Source organism: Adiantum capillus-veneris, chromosome 29 (genome assembly GCF_014529385.1).
Source record: "Adiantum capillus-veneris isolate H3 chromosome 29, ASM1452938v2, whole genome shotgun sequence".
Taxonomy (NCBI): Eukaryota; Viridiplantae; Streptophyta; class Polypodiopsida; order Polypodiales; family Pteridaceae; genus Adiantum; species Adiantum capillus-veneris.
This window is the reverse complement of record NC_140959.1, coordinates 123,837,445-123,845,577: the sequence shown is the minus strand read 5'-3', so window position 1 is coordinate 123,845,577 and position 8,133 is coordinate 123,837,445. Positions and strand designations below refer to the sequence as shown.

The 8,133-nt window shown below is 39.1% G+C and overlaps 1 pseudogene; it reads right to left on the bottom strand.

The window, feature by feature from the left end:
* Positions 1 to 1,471: 1,471 nt before the first annotated feature.
* LOC147419882 (uncharacterized) lies at positions 1,472 to 6,603 on the bottom strand (annotated as a pseudogene).
* Between the last annotated feature and the right edge of the window lie 1,530 nt (positions 6,604 to 8,133).

The following is an 8,133-nucleotide window of genomic DNA, read 5'->3' as shown; positions in this document are numbered from 1 at the left end:
ATCTCATTGAGAATTCTCTCACCATCAAGAGGATGCCGCACTTGGTATACATGTCAACAAAAATACCACCAGTCAAATCATGATGCATGGTTTTGCAATAGCTACTGACCGGAAATAGCAGCCCTTGACCGTAAATTTCATCATGAATTCTCTTGCCCATGTCAATGTCTTGCACAACGCCACATGCATTCAAGGTGTAGGCGTGTTGGTGATTCCATTTGGAGAAAGGTTTTCACTTTGCTGAAAACAGCTCACATCCATTTAGTGCATTCCCTACATTAAACATGTTTCAAGTGAAAACATTCCCAAAACAAAGTGATGAAGACACCTTCACTTAGCATCAAGGTCGTCCACAGCTTCTTTACAGCAGCAATCATATTGAGGAGAAGCGCTACAAACTAGGACATTGCAAATGCATTGATGTTCCTATATGGAGAAATTGTTGCTTTGCATATGTTGAAACAGCCCATGGATTCTTTGGAAGTTGATAAAAAAGACGCTACTCCTGGTATACATGCCAACCAAAACACCACCAAGAAAGTCATGGTTCTACAGAAAACCTTGACTGGAAATTCCCTCATGAATTCTCTTGCCCATGTCAACAACTTGCACAATGCTACATGCATTTGAGATGCATGTATTGGTGATTCCATTTGGAGAAAGGTCTTCACTTTGTTGAAAAAAGGCTATAGGACACAATCACTTTGTGCATATCCTACAATAAACACACTTCATGTGATGACATTCCATACACAAAGCGAGGAAGTCACCTTCAACTAGCTTCAACTGAGATTAGTCGAGATCTTCCTTGTAGCAATCACATTGGGCATATCCTATGATCAATCCGTTCTATGAGACCATATCCCAGGCATGAATCTCATAAACTATTGGTGCAACACCAATGCAAATATGCTAAAAAATGACACCAACAAGTAAACCATTATATATGAAAAACTGTACATCTTGTATCAACCCCAACTGTATCACAACTCAACTATGACTAATTTTACGAGATATCCCAAAGCCATGTGTGATAAAATTGTGATCAAAGTGCACATCAAAATGGAAAATAGGTATACATATAAACATAGGCTCTATCTCCACCCATTCCAAATTTTGAATGGAGAAAAAAGTTGATCAATCAGCACCTCCTTATGGCTCAAAATCTTACAAATGATAAAACAATAATCACACCATAGACATGGCAATATTGTACTATAATTTTAACATCTTATTTACTAAAGCTCACCAAACCAAGATGAAAATAGTAATGCACACCTTGCCTGTCTTTAGTGGTCTCTCTCAAAATCATTGAAGACCTTCCAGTCATTCTCATCAGGTTCATATTTGTTGTTTCCAGAATCATATGTAAGGTTTGTGAGTGCAATAATGCAATAATGCTCACATATCAAGATTTGCCCCACCAACCATTCTCCTCATCTTTTGAGCTCGTCTCAAGTACCAACTACTTTCAAATTTTTTCTTTCCTCTTGAGGAACTTGGCTTGTATGACCTTGTCACCTTCCCATGCATGATTTTGTTCTTGAAAGAACACAACACAATCAGAACCAATACCAAATAAGTTTTCACTTGTCCTTGCATGACTTATTTCTTCTTCTTTGGCGTTGTACACTCCTTGTCGTACTCTTGTAAGTTTATCTTTAGATAGTGTTGGATTTCTATTGAGGTGACTCACTAGAGTAGACTTAAGAAGAAATTTGTTGTCGTCAACTTCAACAACATGACTCACCTCTTCTTCCTCATCTAGAATGGATTCAATAATATGCCCAAACTCACTTGTAGCAGCATCTTCATCTAGATATCCATGGAAGTACGTAGGAGATTCCTTGTCTGTGTCAAAATCTTGCAAATTTGACATTGCATATGCATCAACCAAACACTCCAATTGACCAAGGCTGGAACCACCACTTCTGGTCTCCTTTTCCTTTTGGCCTCATGTGCAAGTGTTCACAAAGTTTGTGAGCACTTCGTAAACCTTTTCGTAAAGAAACAATGACATTTGCATCGGTTGAAACACAATTATAGTCACCTATGTTGGCTTCTTGCATGTCTTCTTTGCGATTTAACTCCCTCCATATGTGCTCTTGCTTCTTGTGAGCTCTTATGAATACCACACCATCATCTTTGCATTCAAAATGTGTAAGCCTATTCAAGATTCCTATTGTATGTATCCTGTCCATCATATTTTAAGTGCACTCTTGCCCAACCATGCTTTTGACTTTGCTAAAGAATATTTCAGCTGCCTCTGAGCCAATGAGATGTAGAGGACACTTGACATTTGAGTGAAAGTCATTAAATTGTTTGATTAAAAAAACCGTAAAGTGGCATGAGACTAGTACATCCAAAAATGCCTCTTTACTAATAAAATTTGTTGAAAGTGTATATTATGAATGTTGTTGTATCCAAGATCTCCAAATCTAGAAAAAGAAAGCCATTTTGGGTGCTAATTGGACTCTCTTCCCCCATGTTCAAGTGCGAAGACAAAAACATGTCAATGTAGTCTCCAATAATTTCAAGAAAGGCTTGTGTCCCTATCATACTACACTCTCTTCTTTGTTGGCCATTTTTTTCTAGCTCTCCCAAACATTCTTGCACTTTCCTGCTACATATTCTTTGAGCTTCTACCAAATTTTGGCGGTCATGTCGCTTGATATTTGCTTCCTTAAGCATATGCTTATCAACAAGGACACAATGATGACATGGTTTAAGGTTACCCAGAAATCATGATGACGAAGAGATATTTGGCACTTTGGCTTATCAAGAACATTGACAATATTATTTCCATTGTGTACAAAGTCCTGATCATGCATGCTCAACACATCTCCATCCTTGATTTTGGTTGAAAGAGGCCATCCATCTCATCCAATCTAGAATCTAGTGCCATTCTTATGAACATAATCAATTAGCATCAAGGCTCTTCGACGTCTATCACCATGAGAGGCATGCCCAATAATTGAACCATTTGTAGGCTTTAGATTCTCATCCCACAAGCTCAAGATTTAAGCCCACTGCTTGTGGACAAAATGTGCATCAAATTAATTGCAAGTGGAATGAGCCACCAAAACTAGTTGTGGTAGTGCTTCATAAAGCAGGTTTTCCACAAAAACATGATGGGAATGGGATCATGCTAGCTAGGGTGGATGAAAAAGAAGCATAGTGCAAGTTTGTGAGTGTGTGTAAGCAAGATTATCACTCAAGTGAATTAGGTTCCAAGATAGATTATCTTGGACTCATAAACACAATCTTGACTATTGACTTAGCTTAGCACAAGCTCGCCATAGACAAGCATGTAGTGAAAACTTGAATTTTGTTTTTTTATTCATGAAAGTGAGATTTAAGTAGCTCTAAAGCTTGACTACATTACATGTCGGATAATTCCCCCTCTTCCCTCCTTCACTGGCCTTCACTCAGACTTTAGGACAAAACCCACACTTTACAGTCCTCCCCTTGGGATTTGGAAAATACTGAAGATGCAATATCCACTAAGGATGATACGTTGATATCCACACAGGATGGTAAAATCCACACAGGATGACAAAATCCACATAGGATGGGAATATCCACATAGTAAAAGAAAAGTCCTCCCCTACAAATAGAGAGGCTGCAATTTCAAAGTATGTTATCATAGAAGACAAGGTTGTTCTTTCCTTTGTCTTCTTCTTTGTCCTCTACCATGTGAGCTAATCATTTGATAGGTCTCTTCCCTTTGTAGCTTCTATTGTTGCTTCTAATACTGCTGCTTTCTCCACTGCTACTGCTTCCATTTGAGTAGCATCAAGAAGAAGATGTTCCTTCTTACTGCATTTGTTACAAGGTTTGTTTGTGTAGAAATATTTTGCTACGTGTCCTATTCTTCCACATTCATAACACTTTCATCCAGTTGATGATGTTGATGGTGAATATCTTCCCCTTGAGGATGACGTGACAAAATCCCCTCCTGATGATGTTAATTGAGTCTTTTTGATTTGTTTCTTCTGCTTGAATTGAGTTAATGACATCTAGAAAGGGTGGAGCCAGTTCTTTTTCTTCAAGATTGGAGACTAAGTGGTCATAAGAGGGTGAAAGTGCACTCAAAAGCACAACCACTTTGTCATCTTTTGGTACTTTGCATTGGACGTAAGTGAGCTGCATGACAATGCTCTTTAGCCTATTTACTATGCTAGCAATGTACTCCCCTTCAACCATAGTGAGCTTGTAAAGTTTTCTTTTGAGACTAACCTTACTTCTTTTAGCCCTGGCTCCAAAATTACTTTCTAGGGCATGCCAAGCTTCATGTCATGCTTACATTCATCTATGAAATGCACATAGTTGTCATGCAAGGAAGTGATGATAATCTCTAATGCTTGTTTGTCTTTAGCCAACTTCCTAATGCTTGTTCGTTTTTGGCCAAATTCTGTGCATTTGCTATGAGTGTAGATGCCCTAGTGTGCACTCCATCGGTTTTGGCTCGTTGCTCTAAGGTAGTGATGATAATAGACCATAAGCATTTTCACATGAGGTATACCCTTAACTTTGTTTGCTGGGTGTGAAACCCTTCCTTGTTGTACTTTTCTATTCCCTTCTCCCCCATTTGTGCTAATAGAGGGTTCTTAGTTTAGGAGACTCTCCTCCTAGCCAGTCTCTACCTCTTTACACGAGCACAAATTACCCCTTAGGAGATGATAGGAAATTTCTTTGCAAGTTATTGTGCTTAGCTGCAAGATTTTGAAAATTAATGAGAGAGAGAGAGAGAGAGAGAGAGAGAGAGAGAGAGATCCTTTGTAAAGCTCCTCTTCACTTGGAGTGAAGCTCCTCTTCACAAAGACAAAGTGAGAGAATTTTAAAGGCTTGCTTTGGACTTTCTTTGAATGCTCGCTTTGCCTTTGAGAAGCCTTCTTTGCTTTATCTCAAAGCTTTCCACTTGGGGCTTAGGACTCCCTTTGAATGTTCAAAGTGAAATATTTTGAGGATTTTCTTTGAAGTGAAAGCTTTTCAAATGCTTTGTTGAAGCCCTTGAAAAGTTTGAAGCCTTGAATGCTGCTTGCTGGCTCGAAGAGCATGCCTTGGGCTTAAGACTCTCAAGGGAATGGCTCCTTAGCTAGGCCCAATGGAGGCCCCTTAGGAGGCTTTGAGACAGTGATGCGGGATTGCCTCCTATGGTCATTTTTGTTGGGTAGCGAGTAGCCTCCGAGAAGGTGGGGTCAAGATGGGCAAGCGGGGCCAGCAAGATGGGCAGGTTGGCCGGACAACGGGTAGGTTTGTGCCCCTCAAACACAAAGTAGCCATTGAATACGCACGTGCACACACACACACACACACACACACACACACACACACACACAATTTTGAGCCCCTGCGATGGCAGGAATTCTAGAGATTGGGGTGTGCAAGAGAGAAAAAATCAATCAAGGTCTAGAATGTGCAAATGAAGGGCGATTTGAGCATGGATTGGCTTGATGTGGGAAGAACTCAAATGGGGCTATGCCACACACCAAATTGAAAATGCAAAATTTTCTAAATAAGGAGCAACTATTGAATGCAAAATGCAAGTTCTTGATGCCAAATTAATGCACTCTAATGCTAATTAGGCTTTCAATTGGCCAGTGTGAGTAGTGGCCCAAGAGTCTTTAACTCAAGAACATGCTCATGCTAGCCAGTGGAGTACTAACTAGGCATGTGATATTCAATAGAAAATAACATCTAATGGATCTAAGTAATGAAAATTAAGGAATGCTAACTGTACAAACATGCAAATGCATAATAGAAAACCTAGCTAACATACCCGTGGCTTTCATACCACTTGATAAGAATGGGATCTTGCTAGCTAGGGTAGATGAAAGAGAAACATAGTGCAAGTGTGTGTAAACAAGATTATCACTCAAGTGACTTAGGTTCCAAGATAGATTAGCTTGGATGCATAAACACAATCTTGCATATTGACTTAGCTTAGCACACGCTCACCATAGACAAGCATGTAGTGCAAACTTGAAATATGTTGTTTATTCATGAAAGTGAGCTTTAAGTAGCTCTACAGCTTGAATCCATTACATGTGGGATAATTTCTCCTCTTCCCTCCTTCATTCAAACTTTAGGACAAAATCCACACTTTCAAAACACGCGCATAACCACCGATGACATGATTCTCAAATGCTTTGATAATTATGTCATAGATAGCCATTTGCACTCCAACTTTCATCAGTCTTGAAGTTCCACATTCATGGTCCTCAACCTTGTGTCTATCAAATCCAATGAGGGTGTCATCGTTTGGATTCAACCTACATTGAGATGTTGGAAACATAAGTGTATCAAGACTAGTACTGAAGTTTAGAATAACCCTTATTAGAATATGTATTCCAAAATTTTGACTTTACCTTATCCTCTTCTTTATGGTGGTCTCATCCTCTACCAAAGTCAAAGGAACAAGAGATGTGATTCCATGCTTTTCTTTCTCCTTTTGATAGATTTCAGCAATGGCATCAAAAACATAACCTTGTATGCCTGGCAAGAATTGTGTAGCAAGTCGTGGCCTCTCTTTGTTGTAGAAAGTGAAGAACCAGTAAAGTTTCTAGCAAGGAAATCATGTAGCCTTGGTCCACCCCACATCTTTGCAACTTCAAAAAAAACCTTTGTGTTTGCATTATATCTTTTTCCTTTCCTTCTTCTTTAGCATGTTTGTGGCTACATCTTGAAGGAAGTCCCATAAAGCAAGCTTACCACCAAATTTCCCTATCATGTGGTCTTCTACTATGTTGTTACAAAACCTCTTTACATCCTTTTGATTGATGGACTCCATATTTTCCCCTTATTGTGTGTAATTTCACAGAAAGGATAGCAGCCTATGACTTTTTCCACCACGGCTTAAGGGTGAGATCTCTTGCATTCTTCTTAACATAAATAGTTTCTTGTCTAAGCTCTTTTCTAGTGAGATAGTCTAGTCTCCTTCCAAAATTGGTTCCTCTACTACCTCTTTTTTTCTTGGACATTATCTCTCTATACAACCTCATTTTAAAATCTAGAAGCTTAGGTATGCCCTTGCAATGGTCACATGCAAAACCTTCAAAGGGAAACCCACTACTGGAAACACGTGGGCAATTAGTGTGCAAAAGCAACCATCTATGCAAAAATAAAAATTTCCATCACTAAAGGTTGCCTTTGTGGAAGGCTCAGCAAACCAAAGCTTTCCACCACATTGATCATCTAACAAAGGCTTCAAAATAACAATCCTGTTGTTAATTTGATGTCACGGACCCACAAACCCCAACATAAAAGTTTCAAACTTAAGACTAAATTCTCACTTTTTGCATGGTTGTAAGAAGAAGGAGAGGCATCACCCTATTTTGAGCCTGCAGGCTTTCTAGAAACCACAAACTTGCTAAGAGAAGTTTGTTTTGGATCATGCTCTTTGTTCTTCCAAGGATGCCCACATAAGCGTGTAAGTGTTGGGCTGAATTTTTGTCCTCCTTCATCAATGCCATAGCGTGAAAGATTGACTTTGTGAACTCTATAAGTAGATTAGACAAGTATGACCGTGGAGGGCACAAACGGAGCCATGTGTCATCATTCTTGCATCTCACACAAACAAAACTTTTATCATTAAATTCATGCAATGTGGCTGCAACAATTTCAAATTCCCAACCTACATGAAATTGCAATACATAAAGCTAAGGTAAGCAGATCAATCAATGAACTTGTCACATGCAAGTAAGATAGATATATTACCTTCATTTATCCCCATCAAAGAGTTCAACTTCTCTATTACAGCCTCAAGTTTTTCTCTATCGCCTTGTTGTCGCTCAGCTGGTACACCTTGTGTGGCCACTTTTCTAAGACCAAAAAATGCCAAATAGTTTTTCTCATGTCTATTGATCTCCAAGATATGGGTCCTTGTGAAATTAGAAAGACAATTGTAAGCTTCATGCTTTCCTTCAATTGAACCTTTCCCATACAAATAGCCACATTCATTACACTAGTATTGTTCTTGGGGTTGCCCATTGAAGTCTTCACTATGTAGTTCAAACCTGTCATCCCTTAAGGCCTTCATTTGTTTTAGCTTTACTCTTATTTTGGTACATTCATTTTTCCATTTCTCAAGAACCGTTTCACTTAGCAATGTACTTGCAAGCTTGGTAGTGA